The sequence below is a fragment of the Chiloscyllium plagiosum genome, unplaced genomic scaffold (assembly GCF_037043375.1).
Source record: "Chiloscyllium plagiosum isolate Xiang-an unplaced genomic scaffold, Cpla_swu_hap1 HiC_scaffold_19, whole genome shotgun sequence".
Classification (NCBI taxonomy): Eukaryota; Metazoa; Chordata; class Chondrichthyes; order Orectolobiformes; family Hemiscylliidae; genus Chiloscyllium; species Chiloscyllium plagiosum.
The window spans coordinates 18,912,140-18,937,657 of record NW_028270157.1 but is presented as its reverse complement, the minus strand read 5'-3'; the positions used below and the strand labels follow the sequence as shown (position 1 = coordinate 18,937,657).

The following is a 25,518-nucleotide window of genomic DNA, read 5'->3' as shown; positions in this document are numbered from 1 at the left end:
ATTCATCCCAGCTGGGCTAGGAATGTCATCCAGTTCGGATAACCAGCTCCAGGCTATATCGCTTGGTAACTGCTTTGCATGTACACATTCATCTTCTTTAACATGAAGATTTCAGAGCAAATGAAACGCAGCAACTGATGGAGCCCTGACTTACTTTCTATAATTGCAAAAGAGGAAGCCAGTTAATGAAAATTGTACTTTGGAAAGATAACACTTCTTAGAACATAATGAACCTATTAAACAATTATTGCTCAACTTATAAAGTGAATCTGATTCCTGTCTAATTTGGGACAGTGAGAGGATCAGACAGTGACATATTGCTAATGCCACTGGACTAGTATTCCAAAGGTGCAGGGTAAAGCTTTTGGGACATTGGTTCAAATCCCACGATGAAGGCGGATAGAATTTGACTTCTGTTCACAAAATCTGGAATGCGAAGTCAGCCACAGTGAAGGCAACCATAAAGCTATCATCAGTTGGTTGCAAAAATTTAACTGATTCAATAATGAAGCAAAACATACCTCGCACAACTGGCCCACATGTGACTCCAGGCCCCCAGTAATGTGGTTGATTCTTAACTACCCGTTAGGCATAGACAATAAACACTGGTCTCACCAGCAACGCCCACACCCCATGAAAGCATAAGACAAAAGCAAAATTCCACAAAACCTTCAAACAGTCACAACAAGTCATTACACAACAGCTGAAGACAACTTGTCACTAAAGGGCACCCTGATTTCTGCCTCTGATTGGCCACTGTCCTTACTGTGGTGAGATGGCCATCACCTTGTACACAAGGGATGGAGGCTAACCCCTGTCTCCCTCATAGTGACCAAAAAGAAGACCGCCACCACTGGAAAAACAATTGCTTCGCCTCTTTACAGGGTCTTGCTGTGCGCCAATAGATTGCTAAATTTCCTGCATTACAATAGTAACAACCCTTCATAAAGTACTTAATTGGTTGCAAAATGCTTTGGGATGTTGAGAGGTCAGAAGAAATGCTATATTCATGCAACCATTTTGGCCCTTTACGTTTTAGCTAGTGATAGAATATGGACTGTCAATTTTCAACTTTCGTCATCTATTTTTAATATCTATGACCTTTATGGACTAAAACAATGTTAAAAGGCAGGAGCATGGACCTAAAAATTGCTGCAGCAATCACCTGACCACAGACTGAGGCAAGTTCAAGGAATCGATATTGACCTAAACAAATTTGTCTCAACTGGAATTAGCATTTTGTCTAAAGACATTAAAACTAGTCACTGAGTCAGGCATTAACAGGTTCTCATCTCATGGTTTAGTTTACACAAGGATTATAAGTTCAATGTATTGGACATGAAAAGTTGCCTGCAAGTATCCACTTTGGAAAGACAATCAAAACAACAAAAGAGAAGTGCAGCACAGGAACAGGCCCTTTGACGCTCCAAGACTGTGCTGATCATCATGCCCTAACTAAACTAAAAAACAAACCTTATTCGGTCCATATCCCTCCATTTTCTCCCTATTCATGTCACCATCCAGATATCTCTTAAATATCGCCAATGTGCTTGCTTCCACCACCTCTTCCGACAGTGGTAGGAGCCTGGAATGCACTATGTGCGTGTGAAAAACTTCCCTTACATATCTCCCTTAAACTTTCCCCATCTCACGTTGAGCCTGTGGCCCCTTGAAATTGAAACTTCAACCCTGGGAAAAAGCTTCTGACTTTCCACCCCCAAGACTCTCAGCCTCATTCCTGATGAAGGGCTTTTGCCTGAAACGTTGATTTTCCCACTTTTCGGATGCTGCCTGACCTGCTGTGCTTTTCCAGCACTACTCTAATCTCCAGTATCTGCAGTACCCACTTTCGCCTCTGACTATCCACCCTATCGATGTCTGGACAGTGATGCCAGACTTGGGAGTGTGCAAGTATTTATTTCAGGAGCTGCTTGAAGGAGCATTAATGTAAGAGAAAGGAAAATGGATTGGTAACACCAGGGATTGGATCTCCCTGTCTTCCCTGTTTCCTTCCCATCATCTTGAAATCCAGTATCAGTAAGAACGCATATCCGAGAAATATCTGTTCATCAATTCAAGGATTCTACAAGTTTACTATAGTTGAGGATACATCAACTAAATAGCTGTGGTCTCAGGTTCATCTGTAGCAACTCAAGGGCTCTAAGAATTTTTCAAACTGTATCCTTTCTCTTCCCATTGTACTGGACCCTCTCCCCTCGATATACCTGTGTTTGTGCATGTGTTTTCCATGTTCGTAGATAATATTTCTTTTCCTTTTCACTTAAGACAACTTTGTAATTAACAGTCAGCTCCATATTTCTGATCCAATGATTATTCTACAATTGCAATGTGATATTGCTGCACACTACAAATAATTAAGAATCTTTGTTGGTGGTTGACCAAGAGTAGAGTTAACTAGGAAGCCAATCCACCCCGTTTCACTTGGCCGCAGTGATTCTTCGTGTGAGTTAGGTGTTAGCTCCTTAGTTACCTTTCAGTATTCGATATGTAATGCCGTATCCTGAATGTCTTTTGCCGGGCGGGATTTTCCCCACAGTGTAATTAATATGTTCTGCTCTTCAGGATGACGTTATCAGGGAATTGGCTGCAATCCCACACCAGACATTGTTGGATGGATGGGTTTGATAGCTGCATGTCGGTCTCCTAATTGTATTCTAATTACATCTCGTGACACCAGGAGATTAAAAATAGCTTCCAAACAGCTGACTGTAGATTCAGGAGAAGCCGAAGATACTAGAGCTGATGGAAAGGTGAAATGAACCACCATAAAACTGTTGTTTCAGCCATCTAACAATTTCTTTGCCACGTTGGGGGTAGGCTAACAGATGTCCCACTGTATTGTAAGTTTTCAGAATCCATTACAATTACAGGAGCACAATGATCTATTATCTCAATACTATCACTTTTTATTATATTTCAGCCGCCTGCAATGTGGGATCATTGCGGGTGACTTTGTTTGTCAAATTTCAATCCTTGTGGAATCACTTGTGGAGTCAAAACGAAGTTTCATTGTAAACGCTACTGTGATCTGGTGCTCTCTGTAATGACCCCGTTCAACTTACAACTCAGAGTTAGGGCCACAGAATTGGAAATATGTTTCTGAGTAAGTAAAAGTGAACATTCTGGACAATGAGCAAGCAGACAGGAGCGAGGTTCCTTGTGAAAGTTTAGCACATCTCAGTAATGGATTTGACGAGAATATTGATTGCCATCAGCTATAAATCTATTGGGTGCAACTGCCGATTATGAATGCAGACTGGTCCTTTTTCCTTTGTTGCCTTTCGGTAGGCTCTGTGAAGTGTTTGGGGGTTAAAGTTGGGGAGGGGGGTGCTGCATTAAGACAAAAAAGCTTTGATAACGTGCCTCTCCTTTTGACAGTGGTGACTGGGGGATTCTGTAGTCAGTCTGAGTATGGGAGGGCGCACTGACAACCAGTTCTGCCAGTTTCAACATGAGACCAGTATGATATACCCTTGTCACCCTGGTGCAACAGTAAAGGAGAAGGTGCAGAAAAATCTCAGGGGAAAGGGGAAGATACAGGAATCCAGTTCATGGAATTGGATAAAGGAGCTGTGATGTCTTAGTTTAAAAATCTGCGAGTAAGTTACAAATCTGGACCTCGAGCCAGGTAATCTCTGGATTCCTCCCTGTCTCGCATAGGGGTGGGTTTGAAAGTGCAGCGGGAAATGGCAGGTTATTGTTGGCCACAATTGTGTTAAACAATGGAGGATGACGGATGCCTGCAAATTTGACACCAATTCTATTGGGGGGATCTGTTCAAGCCAATGGGTTGGAACAGAACAGACATGGGACCAATATACCTAGATTGTTAGGTTAGCTAGCACAATGGGTAAGTGATGGGAAGAGATGGGCAGCAGGACAAAGTATATCAATTTCAGAACTAAGGTCCTCGGAGTACTGGGAATGGCAGAGAGAGAGAAATAACATACAGTTGTTTGTGGTGACGAAGAGCTCTTAGTTCTGTTGTGTCTGTGTGTAAATGTAGAAAGTATGGTTCAAAGATGGTGAGTTACTGTGGCATATAGCCTCCTGGGAATGTAACATGTTGGTAGTAACAGAGACCTGGCTCAAAAATCATGGAGGATTGGATGCTCAGTATTCCTAGGTACAAGGTGTTCAGGAAACATCATCATCTTGAGTGATCTGCCTGAAGGCAGGTCCCTGCCTCATTATCCGCTGATGGCCCATCTAGAGACATTTCTCTGGCAATGTGTGTCAATGCTGATTTGTCATTATCATCCACTCTTGGGGACTGGCTGGGAGGCATGTCCCAGGTTTACCCCTGTTGTCGTTTTAATTCATAACGCCACCCTAATCATGCAGGCAACCATTGAATCGGTGCATAGTGAGGAAAGGTTGGGAAAAAGAAAAGGAAGCTGATTTGATCAAAAAATACATCCTAGGGCTAGACAAAGAGGCAGGCTGCCCTTTAGGATCCAGAGGCAAGATCTACTTGGAGTCAGAGGATAAGCAGTGACTGAAGTGCAAGAGCTATGGAAGAATTAAAAGAGGAAGCATTAACCACCCAGTGTTAAATGTGGCACTGTGTTTTATTGAAGGCAGAGAGGATGATAGTAACAGACCTCTGAGGTGTCCCTCTACTCCCAGATTGACCAGAGGAAACCTTTCAAAGCTACCCCAAATGCCCACCTGATGAGGATTTGGCTTTGGCCTGGAGCCAGGAAGAGAGTACACTGGACCATCCATCATGGTAAGCTCTGCTTCACTGAGGGGTTAGAGTCTAGGCAGATGACAAACACCGAAGATCCGAGAGCCGGGGAAAGCTCAAGAAGGCAAATAACCCCTTCATTGACCAGGGATTGTCAACAGACTGACTGACTGACTGATTAATCACTCACTGCCGATATGGAATGCAGGCTTTATTTAATATGGTTTCTCCTTATGTCTTTTACTGTACATTTTGCATCTCCTTTACCTTTCACCAACTCTTGTCACTTACAGACTCTCCTCCTGGTTTCTTTTCCATTTTCGTTTTTTTTGCTCTCTCCTGTCTCCCTCTCTTTTTTTCTAGGACGCTGTGGCTAATATCCCTTACATTCTTTGTAGTCTCTCAGAACTTAACAGCCTGGTGGAACAGGCAAACGCAAGGCAGATGGAAATGTAATGTAAAATAAAGTGTGATGTGATAAAGCTTTGGTTGGAAGAATGGGATGGAGGAGGGCAGACAATCCATGTTAAATGGTGCAATTTTATAGAAGATTTCCAGATCTTTGAACACGACACGATAGATTAACGAGGCAGGATCCTGCACTTTATGAACAAGATTATTTCAGGACAACAGCCAAGATTAAACTATAGAAGCCACTGGTTGAGCCACAGTTGGAGAATCACGTCCAACTCTGGGCACTGTGGTTTAGGAAGAATGTGAAGGTTTGGAAAGAGTACAGAAGAGATTTAATAGACTAGTTCCAGGGATTAAGGATCACAGTTTTCTGAATGAAGTGGAGTAACTGAGACTGCTCTCACCAGAAGAGAAATTAAAGAGGGAATGTGATGGAGATGTTTCAGCTTGGAGACAGCAATAAAGAGCAACTTGCTAGTAGTGAAGGGTCAGTAACCTGGGGTACAGGTTCAAAATAATCAATGAAAGAATCAGAGACAGTGTGAGGAAAGCTCTTTTTATTTAATTGACAAGAAAATAAATACTTTTTTTTATAGAATCCCCACATTGTGGAAACAGGCAATTCAGCCCAACAAGTCCACTCCAACCCTCCGAAGAGAATCCCACCCAGACCCATTCCCTACCTAATCCCTGTAATCCTACATTTCCCTTGACTAATGTACCTAACCTACACTTTCCTGAACACTATGGATAACTTAGTGTGGCCAATCCACCTCACCAGCACATCTTTGGATTGTGGGAGGAAACCAGAGCATTAGGAGGAAACACATGCAGATATAGGGAGAATGTGTAAACTCCACACAGACAGTCACCAGAGGTTGAGATCGAGTGGGTCCCTGGCGCTATGAATCAGCTGTGCTAACCACTGAGCCATGATATAAAGGAGATGTAATTGCTGAATATGGGACAAGAGCCAGTGAATTATATTCAGCGGGTAGCTCTTCAAAAGAGCCAGCACAGACTCAATGGGCCAAATTCCGTAGAGTCCTCTTGATTGAAGTAGAGAATGGAGTAACAGACTAACAGCTACCACACCACATGGCACTCTGAATCAGTGTGCCAACTCACTTTGACTTATTACTGGCAGTGAGGTGATTTTATTTGGATCATTGGTCCAGAGAGATGAATACTTTCAGTAATCTTTAAGATCCCACTGGTTGTGCTAGTTGGCTTGGCATGGCAAGCTGTTCATTGGATTGAAGTGTGGTCCCTGATGTGTGTCAGAGGAGATGAATCAGCATCTACTTAAGATTGATCGTAATGCTCTCTAGATTTTTTTTTCTTCCTCCGAAACTTACTTTCTTCAGTTTTTAAATTGAATTCCTGGCTGCTTGAAGATAAAATTATTTTTAATTCAGTCAGTTGGTGGTACAGAACTGGAATGTTTCTGAAACACGGCATGCTGTCCTAACACTCATCAGGACCAGATTACAAGAATACTAGAACTTAAGGGGAACAGCAGTTTATATTACATGAGAAAAAGATGCTGATTAGTTGGGAAATGGATTCTGATTAGTAAAGATGGTGGCATCTTTAACTGACAAGCTTTTATTTATTTAAATTCTGACCAGGCCATTTAACTCTGATCAAGGCATTGCCCGTGGGGAATTTTGTTTTAATTCATTCATGGGGTGTGAACATCCAGGCTAGGCCACCATTTATTATCTATCACTGTTTAGGCAGTTATGAGTCAACCACATTGCTGTGGGTGTAGAGTCACATATAGACCAGACCAGGTTAGGATGGCAGATTTCCTTCCCTGAAGGACATTAATGAACAATGGTTAGTTTTTATTCCAGGTTTTTATTGAATTCAAATTTCACCTGTGACAGTGTGGTAGTTTTTAAGAGGTTATTTTGGCCTGGTTTGTTTTTGGGAGAGAGACTCTAAGGCGGAGTTGCTGAGCTGACAACTGAAGACCACTTAAGAGTTTGAGAAGCCTTGTTTTTTTTTTAAATGCAGCCAGCTTTCTCAGATCAGGATTTCTGCTGGTGTCTGAACAGAGTTGGAAACTTCAGTGAGTGTCTCCTGGCTGCTATGCTTTGAGTTTTCTCTTGATGTTTTTTTTCCTCCAGAATTGGAGAACTGCATGAGAATCTGTGTTTGAATTTTCCTTTTGGCCAAGGGGTGTGTTGCTATATTGGAATGAATAATTAGTAATAGTTACTTAATCTATTATTCAGTGTCATTTTCTAGTAGAGTTGTTATTCTAAATTCCTCTTTCTTTGCATGTATTTTAACTACGGTGTTTTTTAAAAAAAACGTGTTTTGCTTAATGCCAAGAAGTTTGACCAGTCGTATTGCATCTGGAACAGGCACTTTACATTTGGCTTTAAAGTAAGAAAAAGTTAGGGTCTAGGCTACCTTCTTAAAATATTTTGAGATTTGGTCCATACTACAATATGCCTTCTGTCTTGTGAATTAGTCTGATGAATGCAAAACAGAAATCTTTGACAAAATGCGTCTTTTATTGTTAGCAACACCTTTTTTTAAAAAAAAACTTGATCACAGGATGTAGGTATCGCTGGCTGGCTAGTATTTATTGCTCATTCCTAGTTGCCCTTGAGAAGGGCAGTTCATGTGGCATTAACTCTGTACTGTGAGACATCATTTGCCTTTTACCCATACTTACACAGTGAAGCGCTGTAAAATTAACATCTAAAGTATGAAACTTGTGGAATAGTTATTTTGTTCACTGTGCAAATAGCAATCGAGCTCCCTGATGCAAAAATACTCCATTATAGCAATATATTTAGTTGTAGTGAAATTGGAGTATGATTCTGCTATTTGGGGGTAGATCAGTGTGAGTCCTTGTGTACGTTTGTCATACTTTGTTAGCATGCTTCAGTAGGGACACGTTTCTTGCAGGCTAATGTGCAAGTAACCTCGGACAAACCTTACTTGCCTGCAATTATGGATAATTTAACACACGAGTCACCAAGTCTGTACCATACAACTGTAAAAATAACCTCTGTGATCACGTGCTTTGAAGGCAAACTCTGAAGAAACCCAGACAATTGATCCTGCTCCCTGGATCTTCAGCCTGGTGCCAATTTAAAATAGGACTGACCTGAAACTGACCAGCACATTCCAAGCCATCGCTAGTACCCCACACAGATAACATTGAAACTCTGAGCTCTATTTTAAGAATGAAGTCTTCAGCCCAAAGAGGAATAGAGTTCAGAGACGGGGACCTGGATTTTACAAGGTCCACGTACCCTGCCTTATCCCATCAGTACCATTCCCAATTAAAAGTCAGTCCAGTTCCCGAACTTGAGGAGCTCATGGAGGCTATATCTCAGTCACATCTGAGGCATTATGTGCAGGTTAGGTGAATTGACCATGCTAAATTGCCCGTAGTGTTAGGTGAAGGGGTAAATGTAGGGGAATGTGTCTGGGTGGGTTGCGCTTCGGCGGGTTGGTGTGGACTTGTTAGGCTGAAGGGCCTGTTTCCACACTGTAAGTAATCTTAAAAAAAACAATTGGCTTCTTAAAGGCTTCAGTGGGCCATAGGCCATGCTGTCCAACATCTGTGGACAGGGAGGCAGTGAGCTGTGCGTACCTTCTAAACATGTGCCATCTGTGTGTGTGTACCTCTTGGTGTGTGCTGTGTGCCTCCTGTGTGTGTGTATCTGCCATGTACTTTTATAGCATGTACATCTGCCACAGACCTACTGTGGGCCATCTGGCACATGCTGTCTATGTGTGCTAAGCATGTACCGTCTGTGAGTTTTGCGACGTGTGCTGTTTGCAGTGACTCACTAATAGCAACGCAATGCAGAATTGGACAAGGTCACCTTCAGCTCATTTACACTTTCAGAGAGATTGCAGTCAGTTAGTGGTGCTGCACTGATCTGTGAGGGACCTTGGGGAATCGCAGCCATTTCCAACTCTCACACGGAGGAGTATTTCTTTCCCAGAATCGAGAGGGGTGGCATAATTCCAGGTGTGAATGCTCTGTAAAGATTGGTATTTAGGAGCCCTTGATCATTTTTCCCCACAGAAGATTCATTTCAGAAATATCCCAACAGGATTTTAATGCTCGACCTGTGGTTGACAGCTCTCATTGTATGTTTTACTGGAGATTTATCATGTGACCTGCCATCACATGACCAGCAGTCCCCTCACCCATGAAAAATAGCCATTTTTGGCCATTTCCAATACATTGAAATAAGGTACAGAAAAAAAGAAACTGTTGCATGCTCTTGTCAACAGATTCATGTGCTGTTTAGTTCCGAGATGAACTTCTTACCAATGTCCAACAGTCATTGAGGCGTTATGGCACAGAAAGAGAACCATCACCCCATTGAATCTATGCTTGCTATTTGTAGAACAATCCTTTCAGTTCAATTCCTCTGTGTTAGATCTCATATTTTCCAGTGAGAGTCCGAGTCCGGTTGTAGATTCAGGTCCAACTTTATTTCGGTCCAACTTTGTTACAGCTTCAGATTTTCTTCACCGTAAGGCACACACAAACTTCAGATTGTATGCAGTTAAAACTTAGTGCTCACCCCCCCCCCCCCCCCCCAATTTTTGATCCTATTGGTCAGCAATGCTGAGATGTTCCTTTGTAATTCGCGCTCTCATACAGCCTCTTAAAGAGATGGACAGCCTGGTGGTCCAGCCCCTGGTCATGACGTTTCACAGACTTTCTTATCTTTCTTCTTGAAGCTTTTCACAATGGATAATAGTTGCCAGCTGCACATTCTAGCACATTTAAGACATGGCTGCAATTGTTCTACTTGCAGAGACTATATCAAGCAAGTATTTTCCCATATGCTCTAACTGCTGTAGCAATGGGCAGCTGTCGGCCATTTTGTGCTATTTAGGGCAGTCCTAACACACTACCTCCATACCTCTGCAGGGGCATTTTGATCAAGGACCAATCCACTTTCACAATCATTCATCACCTCTGCTTCCACCGTCCATGTAACCACTAAACTCCGGGATTACCACTTCCTGAGTAAGCAAGATCTCAACACCATCCTCAGCGCCATCTCCTGCCCAAAGCTTTAAATCTGTGTGTAAATGTCCTTACATAATCCCCCAATCAGAACAGCCTTTCCTTGTCTACCTTATCAATAGCTATCATCATTTATACACTTCCATCAAATCTTGCTTCGAAGAATGAGGGAGGATCTCATAAAAATTCTAACAAGATTAGATCTTGTAAACACAGTAAGGATGTTCCTGATGGTGGGGGAGTCCAGAACCAGGGGTCATAATTGAAGAATGAGGGGGGGAATCCTTTTTAAGCTGTGGTTGAGAGAAATTTCTTTCGCCAGAGAGTGGTCAGCGTGTGAAAGTCACTGCCACAAAAATTGATCGAGGCCAAAACATTGTGATTTCAAGAAAGAAGTAGATATAGCTCTTGTGGATCAAGGGATGTGGGGGTAGGCTGGGATTAGGGAATTGGGTTGCTGATTAGTCATGACCATGATGAATGACGGAGCAGGCTGGAGCGGCTTCTACTCTGTATGTCTCCTTCAATCCCCGACACTTCAAAGACAAAAAGCCCTATTTCACTGCCCTAACTTTGGAGCTAAAATCTTTCATCCCTGGAAGCATTCTGACAAAAGTCCCCTTGACGAGCACCCTCCCATCCTTCCTAAAGTGTGACGACCAGAACTGGGTATAATACTCCAGTTGTGGCTGAATCAGAACCGCTGTCTTGAACTGTTTTCATCAGCTTGGAGGGCAACTTGTAGATGATGATGTTCCTGTGTATCTGCTGTCCTTGGAGAAAGCGAGGACTGCAGGTGCTGGAGATCAGAGCTGAAAAATGTGTTGCTGGAAAAGCACAGCAGGTCAGGCAACATCCAAGGAGCAAGAGAATCAACGTTTCTTCAGGATTCCTGAAGAAGGGCTTATGCCCGAAACGTTGATTCTCCTGTTCCTTGGATGCTGCCAGACCTGTTGCACTTTTCCAGCAACACATTTTTTAGTATCTGCTGTCCTTGTCCTTCTGCATAGTGGAGATCATGAGTTTGCAAAATGCTATGTCTAAGGAAGAGAGAAGACAATACAAGTTGGCAAGGGAATGTAGAATGGTTAAGTGAGTGAGCAGATAGAATATAATAGACTGGTTAAGTGAGTGAGCAGATAGGATATAATGTAAAGTTTAGGGGTACCATTGGCATATTTGATAATGTCAGTGATCCAGATTAATGCTGGGAGGACACCGGTTCAAATCCCACGATGACAGTTGGTGAAATTTAAATTCAAGTAATTAAGTAAGTCTGGAATTGAAGGCTAGTCTCAGTAGTAGGGACCATGAATTAACTAATGTAAAAACCCATTTGGTCCACTAATGTTCTCTAAGAAAGGAAATCTGCTGTCAATTTAGCCTGCATGCCACTCCAGATTCATAACAATATGGTTGACTCTTAAATGCCCTCTGAAATGGCTTGGAGAACTACACATTTCAGGGGCAATTAGGGATTGACAATAAATACTGGTCATAAAGTGACGCCCACAACCATAAGAGATTAGGACCAGTTGTGCCAAGCCCACCTGGTGTTACTATGTTGGCTGGAAGATTGCCGTCTGGATAGCTGGTGGGTACCTGGCAGTCCTAGCCTCAGGGTAAAGAACCAGCCATTTAGGACTGAGATGAGGAAGAGGAGGAGCTTTTTCAAAGTATTATGAATCTTTGGAATTTTGGAACCCAATGATGACTACTCTGTTGATGAATACATTGCGAGGGTAAGATTTTGGGAATTGAAAGGTATGGGGATAGGGCAGAAAAATGAACTTGAGGAAAGGTTCAAGGGATCATGTGGCCTGTTTCTGCACCTATTTCTTACATTCTGCAAAAAAATATTTAATACCTTTTTACGATTGCCTATGCTGCATTTCTGCAGGCTAATCTATTTCATGGTTATTCTTTTAATCTGAAGGTACTGATTCTGTATTTTAATATCCTAGAGTTAATTGTGGAATCAGCAATTCACAAGTGGCTTCTAAGAAGGCACGAGGTGAAGCAAAGCTATTTAAATAGCCGTGCCACTATGAGGTGAATGTTGTCCTGTTCAGGCCAATTTGAGAATATCTTGTGTCTTCAGTTCCACCTGGGATTACTTGCACATGAGGAGCCCTGCAGAGTGTGCACCTGCAAAAGGGGTTGGGTCTAACCTCCATGTTTTGAATGGAATTGCATTTTTGGAAAGGAGGTTTGACATTGTGGAATGGGGAATCCAAATATGCACAGCTTTAGTCTCCTTCAGGAAGGATATGATTGCATTAGAAGCTGTACATAGAAGATTCACTCAAGTGATTCCTGCGTTGGAAGGAAGTGGTTTATGAGGATAGGATGAATCTGTGTACAGTGAAGTTCAGATGAATGAGAGATTACCTTTTTGGGACAGATAAGATGCAGAGGGATGTTGAAAGGTTGTGATTCCTCTTGTGGGAGAGACCAGAACTAGGGGGGACTGAGTTTCCACAGCTCCTGTGGTGGACAATTCCAAACATTCACAACCCTCTCATGTAAAACAATTTTCGCACCATCTTGGACATAAATGGCATTCCCCCTTAATTTTTAAACTGTGCTTCCTAGTTATGGTCTCGCCAACAGGGGAGACATCTTAACCTACATAATTATTGCTCCTTGAATAAATTGGGCGGCATGATGGCTCAGTGGTTAGCACTGTTGCCTCACAGCACGAGGGTTCCAAGATCGTTTCCAGCCTCGGGCAACTGTCTGTGCGGAGTTTGCACATTCTCCCCGCGTCTGAGTTGGTTTCCTCCGGTGCTCCGGTTTCCTCCCACAATCCAAAGATGTGCAGGTCAGGTGGACGGGCCATGCTAAATTGCCCGTAGTGTTAGGTGTACTGGTCAGAGGGAAATAGGACTGGGCAGATTCCTCTTTGGTGGGTCGGTGTGGACTTGTTGGGCCGAAGGGCCTGTTCCCACAATGTTGGGAATATAATCTAATCAAAGTTATAGGCGTTAAAAACAACCCAGTGTGGGTTTGGGTCAGAGTGCTGTGTTTGGTTAAGAGGTGAGTGCAGCCAGTTGTGGGACATGTCAGATCCTGAACGAGTTGAGTGAGTAGAGTGATATTTTGACGGGTAAAAGGGAAAGTGGCAACCCGTTAATCAGGCTGAAGGAAATGATGTGCCAGAAGCTAATGGTACTCTAGGCTCCTGGGTGCGAAGTTTATCTAGTCCCTAATGATTATATTTCTTGGTTTTATTGTCTGTGACAGAGTGCTGGAGAACTGCTGAGTTGGAAACCAAATAAACTGGAGAGAGATTGTGACGGGAGTTGTGAGGCCACTGTGTAGAGTGCTGGAACAGCTTTGTGCTTGTGTAAGCTTCAGACTCACCTTCTGATGCTTAAAGGGGCACAATTTTCTGAGGATTAGACCTCAATCTGATGAAGTTTACTGTTTTTAAATGAGCAACAGAAGCTAGAGTTATTCAACAGTATAAAATAGTGTGGTTACACGTTTGGGAATAACTGGTTTCATACCAGTTAATTATACAGTGCTGCGGTTAGGACAAAGACTTCCATATTTGCACATCTCCTTTCACATCCGTGGTTGCCTTTGTTATGCTCAAGAATGTTGCAAGCTTGATGTTTAAAGAGGTGTTGAATGTAGGAACATGTGACTGAAAGTAGAAGTTATAGCAGCGGACAGCAACCCATTCCCCCCCCCCCCCCCCCCCGATTCTCCCTACCCCACTAATGGCCACCAGTTTGCACTTGCCCTAGTTCCCTTTCCCTGCTCATGCCTCAATCAACTCCCACCCCTTCCTCATTGTGGAATAGTACCACATCCCAGAGCTCCGCAACACAATCCAGGTGCTGAGCTGCCATAACTTGACTCATTCAGAATAGTTTATCTGCATGCAGCCAGATGATGGGTTCCATTTGTCCCTCTCGCAGCAGTTTAACACCATTGCTGCTTATCCTTTGAAGGGAGAAGGACATTAGCCGTGGAATACAGCCAATGGTCAGACCATTGTGTGAACATGTTCGATGTAGGGAGGCTGTTTGTGCTGTAAAGTACCTTGCAGTGCTGCCGGACCAGGGAGTCCTGCCACAGTTACCTCCTGCCACCAATGCTAGGATTAAAAAATGACAGCCAGCCTGTTTAGCCAGGTTATCTGTAAGGATCAAGTACTCATAGAATCCCGACAGTGTGGAAACAGGCCATTTGGCCCAACAAGTCCACAGCAACCCTCTGAAGAGGGTCCCACCCAGACCCATTCCCCTATTACTCTACATTTTACCCCTGACTAATGCACCTAACCTACACACCCCTGAACACTATGGGCAATGTAGCATGGCCAACTCACCTAACCTGCAAAACTTTGGACTATGGGAGGAAACCGGAGCACCTGGAGGAAACTCACGCAGACATAGGGAAAAAGTGCAAATTCCACACAGACAGTCATCGAGACTGGAATCGAATCTGGGTCCCTGGCGCTGTGTGACAGTGGTGCCAGCCACCGTACAACTCCAGTACTGGCATGGGTCTTGTACCCAGATCTTCTGGCCCCAGACATGGAGACATTACCCACTGCACCACGAGACTTCCACTGCTCGTGCGAGTGATAGGAGGGGTGAAAAAGAAACTTCCAAATGATTGCCAGCAGTCAGTGAATATTAAACATGCGTCGCCCAGTGTTGGCTCTGCTTTGAGTACTTCACTGAGTGCTCACAGATAGGTACATGAATAGGAAAGATCTGGAGGTCTAGGAGCCAGGAGCGGGCAGTAGAGACTAGTTTAGTTTAGGATTGTAGTTCGGCATGGACCGGTTGGACCGAAGGGTCTTTTTCGGTGCTGTATGACTGTGTGACACAGACCAGTTGTGTGCCAGGGTAAGGATGTAACACCATTGCAAAAAGACGCAGCTACCGGCATCGTACAGACTGCATCACTGCCCAGAGTCAGCAACAAAGTGGACCGAACCACCTCTGATTTGAACTAATTCACGACCCTATAGATTCACTTTCACAGAGCTCAATCTTGGCTTTGAATTGGAGAGGAAGTGTCTTTGTCTCCCCTAGCCTCCCCATCACGCTGAAAGGTCGCTCTGACTTGAATACTCAGTTTCTTTGGTTCCAATTTGTTACCATCGGTTGAAAAGATTTTTAAAAATCTTTTTACAATGCAGGGTCATTGACTGGGCTGGAATTAGGAGCCAGGTGGTGGTGGTGGAGGGGTGGGGCATCGTTCTTGCATTTGCTTCGTACAAAATTGAACATTGCTGAAAGAAACGTAGAACGTAAAACATAGAACAATACTGTGCAGTACAGGCCCTTCGGCCCTAGATGTTGCACCGAACTGTGAAACTGATCTGAAGCCCAAGGAGAGGCATGTCGCTGAAGTTTTTCATCTTGCACTCATCAGGATGGACACAAGAATGTCACATTTCAAGCGCAATTCTAAACAATCCTGAGTGTGCCTGTAATGATGCTGAAAGGCAATTTTAGATCATCTGTCACACTCAAAATGGGGCTCATTTATGTTATCTGGAAGTGATGTACAATCACATGCAGTGGCTTAATTTTTGCAAACAAATGGAACATGTTCATGCCACAGGCAGGGTGTTCGAGATTCCCATCACCTTTATGGGTGAAATGGTTTCTCCTCGCATCTTCTCTAACCTTTCTGCCCCTTACCTTAAATCAATGTACCCCCTCCTGTTATTGATTGCTCCTTCAAGGGGAAAATTCTTCCTGGCTGCCCTATCTTACCCCCTCATAAATTTGTGCGTCTCAGTCATGTTCCCTCTCACTTTCGTCTGCTGTAAGGAAAATGACCCCAGTGTGTCCAATCTTTCTTCAGCTCAGGCAACATCCTGGTAAATCTCCTCTGCACCCTCTGTAGTGCAATTACGTCCCTCCTATAATGTGGACTCCAGAACTGTACACAATTCATGTGACCTAACCAATGTTTTATACATTTTCAGTATAACCCTCCTGCCTTTAAAGTGACTTGCCTTGATTAATAAAAGTAAGCATACCATGTGCAATATGTGTGGAGTTTGCATGTTCTCCCCATGTCTGCACATTCTCCCCACGTCTGGGTGCGTTTCCTCTAGGTGCTCTGATTTCCTCCCACAGTCCAAAGATGTGCATGGACTGGCCATGCTAAATTGTCCATAGTGTCCAGGGATGTGCAGGTGAGGTGGATCAGTTGTAGGAAGTGCAGGGCTACAGAGGAGGGGGTGGTGGGTTTGGGTGGGATGCTCTTCAGAGGGACGGTCTGGACTTGATGGGCTGAACAGTCTGCTTCCACACTATAGGGATTGTATTCCATGCTATGCCTACTTAACCACTTTATCCACCAGTCCTGATACCTTAGGGGACCAGTGGACGTGCACGCCGTGGACCCTCTGATCTGAAGCTCCTACTGCCCATCATGTATCTCCTCGCCTTGTTTGTTCTGTTCAAGTATATCACCTCTCATTTATCTGAATTAATTCCATTTGCCACTGACTAGCCTATCTGTATCCTTCCGTACTGTCAGGCTGTTCTCCTCACTATTTGCCCTCCCGCAAATGTTTTTAGTATCTGTGCACTTACTGATCAAGTTTCCCACATTCAAGTCTAAACCATTTATATAAACTACAAACATCGAGAGTCTCAACATTGACCCCTGCGGGACCCCATTGGACACCTTCAGCTTCCTGCCACTCAGCCAATTGTGGATCCAATCTGCAAGATCAAAACTTTTCGCTACATAGTTCTCTTTTCAACATGATTAACATAACCTGTACCAATGAGGGGATGGTGGAATGTTTGTACTGTTACCTGTAATTCAGTGACCTGGACTCGGAGACTAAAGACATGAGTTCAAACCCCACGTTCAATGTAACCAAGGAATAAATCTGGAATAAAACACCAGTCTTTATTAACAATGATTATGAAACTCCTAGATTGTCTTAAATATCCATTTGGTTCAATAATGTCCTTTTGGGGAAGGCTGTCTGCTGTCTTTACCTGGTCTGTCTTCCATGTCACTCCAGACTCTCACCAATGTCCCCTGCTTTTAACTGCCCTATGCAATGACCAAGCAATCTTCTCTGTGCTTAAGCCAAGGACAACAAATGCTGGCCTCATCAGTAACGCTCGCATTCCTTTCAAAGAAAATCACACAAGTGGAATTCGGACACATGGATAAATGAAATGTCAGTGATTAAACTCATCAGCTCGGTTGAATTCCCTCTGACTGACAGTTTTCAGGAATCTCACTGACTGCCCTTATTCACCCTCAGGATAGAAACGGTAGACCTCTGCCTCATCTCGCTCCTCTCCAAATCCCATTTGCTCATTAGTGCCCTGAGCCAGGATGCCTGGGTTTAAGGTCCGCCTACTCCAGAGGTGTTCCTTAACATCTCTGAACAGGCTCATTAAAAATATCTATGGATTTAAAACATTTCAATCGATTATTGCTGAAGCTAATTGAAGAATGATCCTGCCCCCCCCCTCCCCATTGAAAAGAGCCATTTGCCATAGTACCTGCTGTGGCTTTTGCAAGTGAATATAATTCCATCCATGAGGGTACTTGTGGGGCAGTGGTAGTGTCTGTATCTCTGAGCGCAGAGGCCTGGGTTCGAGTCCCACTTGTTCCAGAGGTGTGTGAAGAAATCTCTGATTCATCAGAATATATCCATCTACTCAAACCTGAGGGAGTCTACTCCCCAGCCTCAGCACCAGCACAGTTTTTGGATTCACACAAGCTTCTAATGGGAAGATTGTCCAAAACGCTGCAATTGATGACACATTTGGGCTTTGTCTGTGAATTGAAACTATCAATCAAATGGTCCACCGCATGCTGGATTCTAGAAGGTCTGCTGATGAAGAAGCCAATCTTTACGCACTTTTTTTACAAGCATTTTCTAACAGGGACATATAGTACAAGCAAGTACCTCTCTGGCAAGCAATAAAAGTGTTTGTTTTATGTAGTGAACCCCCAGTTAATGTCACCACCTTGTGCTCAATTCAACAAACTTAATACACAATGAACACACTTGTTTATGAAGGGTAGTGGGATGTTGTTGGAGGGTTAGATTCCAGGGATGAAAGTGCTGTTGTACGAGGAGCGGTTGAATAACATGCAGGAGTTTGGAAGAATGGGGGGACGATCTGATTGAGGGATACAAAATGTTAAAGGGGGTCGCTAAGGTGGACCGTTGTACAGATGGTCCCCCTTGTGGGACAGCCTCTAACTAGAGGTCAGAGATACAGAGTGTGAGGAGGTTGGTTCAAAACTGAGGTGAGGAGAAAGTACTTCTGTCAGAGGGTTGTGAATCTGTGGGACTCACCGCCCCAGAGTGCGGTGGAGGCAGAGTTGATTCAAGAAAGAAATGGATAGGTTTCTGATGAAATGTGAGGTAAAGGGCCATGGGAAGCAGACAGGAAAGCGGTGTCGAGACCAGGATAAGATCAGGCGTGATCGTGTTAAGTGGTGGAGCGAGCTCACAGGGCTGGACTCCCTACTCCTGCAATTACTCCTATGTTCCTATGAGGGTGCTCAGTTTCTCTGCTCATTTGCTGATCTGGTAGCATCATTCTCACTAGAATAAGCAGAAGGTTCAGGCAAGTTCATTCCTGAGTCAGTATGTTCTCCCATCACCCACCTGCAGATATGGCTGTGAGATGCTGCTGAGTCCTGATGCTTTTAAACATGTTGAGCAATATTTGCTCTTTCTGTTTCTGTGCACCAAATACATCCTTCAAACTTGAATCAACCTGATTTAATGATTTGGAGATGCCGGTGTTGGACTGGGGTGTACAAAGTTTAAAAACCACACAACACCAGGTTATAGTCCAACAGGTTTAATTGGAAGCACTAGCTTTCGGAGCAGTGCTGACACAACCACCTGATGAAGGAACGACGCTCCGAAAGCTGGTGCTTCCAATTAAACCTGTTGGACTATAACCTGGTGTTGTGTGGTTTTTAACTCTTTTTATCTGGTTTAAGATTTACTTTATTTCAAGACACCATATAAGGAACTTACTTGACAGTTTAAGATTGATTTCAGCCTAGTGGTTAAAGTAAAATCACAGTCTGGAATAATTACCTTCCTCCAATAGCCTGCTTTTAACTGGAGATATTTGATTGACAATGATGTCACCCTTGTCCTGTGCACATTATTCCTAATTGTTGGCTATTTTATTATCAGTCTAATAAAACTGCATTGGCTTTGTATTTTTTTAAAAAATCTTCAGTTCAGGACGGTCTTTCCTCCCTGTTTTGGTTTTGGCTGTGATGAACTGTCAGACCCTGCCTAGTGGAGCACTCGGAGCTGTGTGTATCTGGGCCCCTGTCACCATTCATTCACTGCTGTCAGCATGGCTTAACATGTTACGTGGACATTGATAGAAATTCACGCCCGAAGAGGCTGGGAGAGCTGAAAAATCAAGCTGATTCCAGCTTTGACCCATATCTAAAGTCCATCAAAGCGTTAACTCTGAAAAATGGAGCCAGAGTGCATCAGCACGGTCAACAAATATAGTCATCACTTATATTTACATGGTGCCTTTAGTGTTATGAAATGTCCCAAGATGCTTCACAGCATAAAGCAAAACTTGACACCGAGCCACTTAAGGCAATATTGGGGCAGATCGCCAATGGGTTGGCCAACGAGGTCACTTTTCAGGTAGAGAGGAGTTGTAGGGAGGGAACTCCAGAGCTTGGAGCCTAGGCTGTTTGAAGGCACGCCCGCCCAATGGTGTAGCATTTAAAAACAGGGATACACTAGTGGCTGGAATTTGAGGAATGCAGAGATCTCGGAGGGTTGTGTTTTAAAATATACCCTGGCCTCTGTGCACCAGCACTCCGTCGTACCTTCATTCCTCCACACCCACCCCTTCACCTTCATTCCCTCGTTCCCCCACCGCCACCTCAACAGTGGGTTCCCCACTTGGAGATTGATGCTGCCGTGTCTCATTTCTCTGGGTTCAGTTGCAGCCGCAGGTCTATGTCGGGGTCCGTGCATTTTGTGCTAAGTTCTCCTGTCGGTGGACGTTGAATTGATTTCCCAGCTGCAGTGCTGAACCTTTATAAATAGAACTGTTGTGATTCGCTGATGGTGCTCTCGATAAGAGAGAGAGACGATCAATGTGGCCGAGAATAAACAGACTGAGGACAGCTCAGTGCACAGACACAATGCGTAGGAACAGAAGGAGTCCACTCAGTATCTTGAGCTTGCACACCTTACAGTCAGATTGTGGATCTGAGCATTTTCCTGCCTTTTCCTTTGTATCCTTTGTTACCCTTTCCCCAAACCTGGCCATCAATCACAGTCTGGTAAAGTCTCCCGTGACCTCTAGCACCAACAGCTTATTTGGCAGAAAGAATTCCAGTTGTTCCCAACCCAAGAGACATATTTCTATCGTATGGAATTGAGGGAAATGAGGAGTAGGCAACAACATGGAACCCAAGACCAGCCATGACCGTGTTGAATGATGGAGCAGGCACAAAGGTTCTGCTGCTGTCTCTATTCCTTTTGTTCTTTAAGTGGAATGAAACCCTTCATTATTGCCCCTGGAACAGCCTGTCTCAAACTATCCCCTTTGTTCATGTCTGCTGCCCACACCATCCCCTTCCCTGCGAAGATGGTCTCTCTAGATCAAACCCGTTGTGTCCTTTAGTTGTACTAAACACCTCAATTAGGGCATGCTACAGTCCTCAAAACGCTCAGGAATGCAAGCCAAGTTTCTGCATCCTCTCCTAATTTAACCCTTTTAGTCACAGAGTCATTTTGGTGATCCTGTGATGTGGCTTCCTCTCCCCCCCCCCCCCCCATTTCCCACTTCGAGGCCAGAATTGAAGGCTCCAGAAAATGTCACAATCTGATTCCTATCTGCGTTGTCTTCAATGGTTTGGGCACAGCTGCCTGGTGTAGAGTTTCCTGGAATACTTTGGATATTTCACGACTTAATTTCCTGCGTTTGAACAGGTTTGGGAAGCAGTTGGTGTCTCCTATCAGCTCTCCTGATGTGGGACAGCTGTGATAGCAGAGAGCTTTTATATTCACACGTGGGATAAGTAATACAATGTGACGAATTGCAGCTTTCTTGTCCCTGACTATTTCACTGGAGCTTGGGAGAACTTCTCTACTTCAGCTTCTATCTTTCTGAATGAATTTCCCACTTGAAACAGTTGTTCATAATCACTGAATTCATGGAGATAGAGTGTTACTGGTAGGGGTGTGTGGGTGAGTGTGGTGGTTAGGAGAGTCTGTATGTGCATATGTTAATCTCTGTGTACGTGTGTATGTGAGAAGAAGTCTTTGTGTGTGTATCAATCTCTAACAGATACTGACACTTAGAGATTGGCACAGACTCAGTTTGAGCTGAAAATGTGTTGCTGGAAAAGCGCAGCAGGTCAGGCAGCATCCAAGGAACAGGAGAATCGACGTTTCGGGCATAAGCCCTTCTTCAGGAATGAGGACCTGCTGCGCTTTTTCAGCAGACAGACTCAGTTTGGGTGAGAGTTTGTTGTGTTTATGTAGAAGTTATAGAATCGCTACCGTGTGGAAACAGGCCATTTGGCCCAACAAGTCCACACTGACCCTCCAAAGAGTAACCCACCCAGACCTATTTCCCTACTCTATTACTCTACATTTTCCCTGATTAATGCACCTAACCTGAGCACTATGGGGAAATTCAGCTTGGCTATTTCACCTAATCCTGCACATCATTGGATTGTGGGAGGAAACCCACGCAGTTACGGGGAGAATGTGCAAACCCCACACAAACAGTCACTCGAGGCTGGAATCGAACTGGGTCCCTGGTGCTGTGAGGCAGCAGTGCTAACCACTGAGCCACCATGCTGCCTTTATGTACTTTATGTACATATACAAAATATTTTGCAACCAAGGTGTACAATGTTCAGATATTAATTTGCACCTCTCCATATTTGCAAATACCTACTAAATTCAAACTGATGGCTTCCTCTGTCTGATCTGAATTCAGATCCCCTTCAGGCCAATTTCTCTTGAATTCCAGCCTTTCTGTAATTTATTTTTGTAGATAATGCTTTTCTTCCCTGTAATTTTCCCAGACTCCTTTCACATACAAACCAACTGCATGAATGCATCACCATCAGCTTGCCTTGTTCCCTTCTCATTTTCAGCTCCGTCTGTGGGTGTGAAGTTGCTTTTGAGGATTAGCTCTTCCTCCCTTAACACATGAAATGCGATGATTCAGATCAGACAGCAGGGCTAGGGATCTCTTCCTCTGAGGTAATAGAAACTGAATCTTTGGATATGTTATCCAGATTCTTGGGAAGCAAGGGAATGAAAGGTTAATTGGGGTAAGTGGGAATTTTTTTTCCCCTGATTTACTCATGGGATGTGGACGTCACTGGCTGGGCCAGTATTTATTGCCCGTCCCGAGTTGCCCTCGAGAAGGTGTAAGTGAGCTGCCTTCTTGAAAAACTGCAGCCCCTGTTCTGTAGGTTGACCCATAATGCCATTAGGGAGGGAATGCCAGGATTTTGACCCAGCAACAGTGAAGGGACGATGAGGAGAACTCGCAGGTGGTGGCGTTCCCCATGTAACTGCTGTCCTTCCAAATGGAAGTGGTCATGGGTTTGGAAGATCCTGTGTAAGGATCTTTAGTGAATACCTGCAGTGTGTGAATTCATCAGCTCAGCTGTGATCTTGATGAATGGTGGAGCGGGCTTAAGGGGACGGACTCCGACTCTTGTTGGGGCAGAACTGTTCCACTGGTTTCTGAACTCCCCTTCGCCCGTCACGCTCTGCGCTCGCTGAACTATATCGGTTCTCCCTCTGGCGATGCCTCAGGGTTCTAAACCTTCATGTCGTAAGTCCAGCCGTGAGCTTCATCCTTCCCTATCCCCGGAATCCTCTTCAGCCTGACCAGTGCTCGCTATCCTGTATCCAATGCCCTCAGTCGCCATTGTTGAGTCTGTAGGCTGCTCTTTACATCTGCTGCAGGAGTGATGCAAACCAAGGCCTCCACTAACTCCCGCCATATCTCCGTTGTCTCAGCGTGTCCAGCCAAGACTCGAGTGGCCACTTGTTGGATGTCTGGTGGGAAGGAGGTGAATTTGAGACCAGAGAGGGTACAAACGTGTGTGCTCCATGCCCAATTGGGATGGTAGGCCAGGTTGTCACGGGGCAGAGGGGTAAGACTATGAAGACAGTGTCAGTCATAGAGATGCACAGCACGGAAACAGACCCTTCGGTCCAACCCGTCCATGCCGACCAGATATCCCAACCCAATCTAGTCCCACCTGCCAGCACCTGGCCCATATCTCTCCAAACCCTTCCTATTCATATACCCATCTAAATGCCTCTTAAATGTTGTAATTGTACCAGCCTCCACCACATCCTCTGGCAGCTCATTCCATACACATATCACTCTCTGTGAAAAATTTGCCCCTTTGTCTCTTTTATATCTTTCCCCTTTCACCCTAAACCTATGCCCTCTGGACTCCCCCACCCCAGGGAAAAGACTTTGCCTATTTACCCTATCCATGCCCCCATGGCTACAAGGACTCATGCTTTCTGAACATCTATTTTTTTGTTTTGCTGAAGGCTTAAAAATGTTAGGGTAATGTTAAAACATTCATTCCGATCCTGCAACCTTCCCCGGCTGCAGCTGCTGGTCCTAGTGACCGGGCCTTGTCTTCCACCATTTTACTGTCTCATCACAGCTCCTGTAATATATTTAATAAAGGCTAACACCCAGTACATACAGTAGGCAAGGAAAGGTTTAAGATGGGTGGTGGTGGAGGGTTCCTTTTCACACTGGAGGCCTGTGACCAGCAGTGTGCCACAAGGATTGATGCTGGGTCCATTGTTTTTCGTCATTTATATAAATGATTTGGATGTGAACATATGCGATACAGTTCGTAAGTTTGCAGATGACACCAAAATTGGAGGTGTAGTGGACAACAAAAAGAGGTTACCTCAAATTACAATGACATCTTGATCAGATGGGCCAATGGGCTGAGGAATGGCAGATGGAGTTTAATTTAGATAAATGGAAGGTGCTGTATTTTGGAAAAGCAAATCTTAGCAGAACTTATACATTTAATGGTAAGGTTCTGGGGAGTGTTGCTGAACAAAGAAACCTTGGAGTGCAGGTTCATAGCTCCTTGAAAGTGGAGTCGCAGGTAGATAGGATAGTGAAGAAGGCATTTGGTATGCTTTCCTTTATTGGTCAGAGTATAGAGCATAGCAGTTGAGAGGTCATGTAGTGGCTTTACAGGACCACTTTGGAATATTGCGTGCAATTTTGGGCTTCCTCCTTGTGAAACCTGAAAGTGTTCAGAAAAGATTTAGAAGGATGTTGCCAGGGTTGGAGGATTTGAGCTATAGGGAGAGACTGAATAGGCTGGGGTTGTTTTTCCTGGAGTATCGGAGGCTGAGGGGTGACGTTATAGAGGTTTATAAAATCATGAGGTTTATAAAATCATAGGGTGAATAGACAAGGTCTTTTCCCCAGGGTAGAGGAGTCCAGAACTAGATGTTTAGGTTGAGAGGGGGAAAATTTAAAAGGGACCTAAGGGGCAACTTTTTCACAGAGAGGGTAGTGTGTGTATGCTGCCAGAGGAAGTGGTGGAGGCTGATACAAATACTCATCCAGATGCCTTTTAAAGATTGTAAATGAAGACAAAGAGTTTAATGGATATGGGCCAAGTGCTGGCAAATGGGACTAGATTAGATTAGGATATCTGGTTGGCATGGACGAGTTGGACCGAAGGGTCTGTTCACAAACTTTACGTCTCGATGATCATGTTATTAACGAGCTCATTTACTGAGGGATTCCAGAAATGGCGAGCTGCCAATTTCCCAGGCTGTTTGCCTTCTGTAATTTGGGAGACTGGAGTGTTCCGTGGGGTGGGGGCGGAGGAGTAGGAGACACCTTATTGTAAATGCATTTCCCATTCGAAAGCACTCACCTGCCTATCATGATTATTTCTCACTAGCTATTTCCCTCTTCTCAATTCCCTCGTCTGAACATGATGTAAGTTCGAAGTGTTGTTGCATTATCATAGAGTTTGGACTGACTCCTGCTGCTCCTGGATGGATGAAGTGGGAGGTGATGTTGCAAGATGAAAAAAATGAGGCTGCATCTATTAAGCTCTCAGTTGAGAGATAAATCGATGTTTTGTTCACTGCTGGTGCTGTATATTAAGCCTCCCCTTCCAATTACTTCAGCATTTACAGTCTCAAGGTGCTGAGATGCATGAATTGAAATGTTGGTTCGACACACACTCATTAATAAACTTCCAGGAAATGAGGAGGTAATACTGATGTGTCACAAGCTGTTAATCTGAAAGCAGCTACAAAAACTGGGAATTCAAGGCCCGTGTTAACGTGTCAGTCATAGCT

General features: G+C 44.2%; 1 protein-coding gene across 2 annotated transcripts in view; it reads left to right on the top strand.

The window, feature by feature from the left end:
- The window catches only part of LOC122559795 (tetraspanin-9-like), a 190,992-nt gene that overhangs the window by 113,462 nt on the left and 52,012 nt on the right, over positions 1-25,518 (top strand). The gene's annotated exons all lie outside the window — the stretch shown is intronic.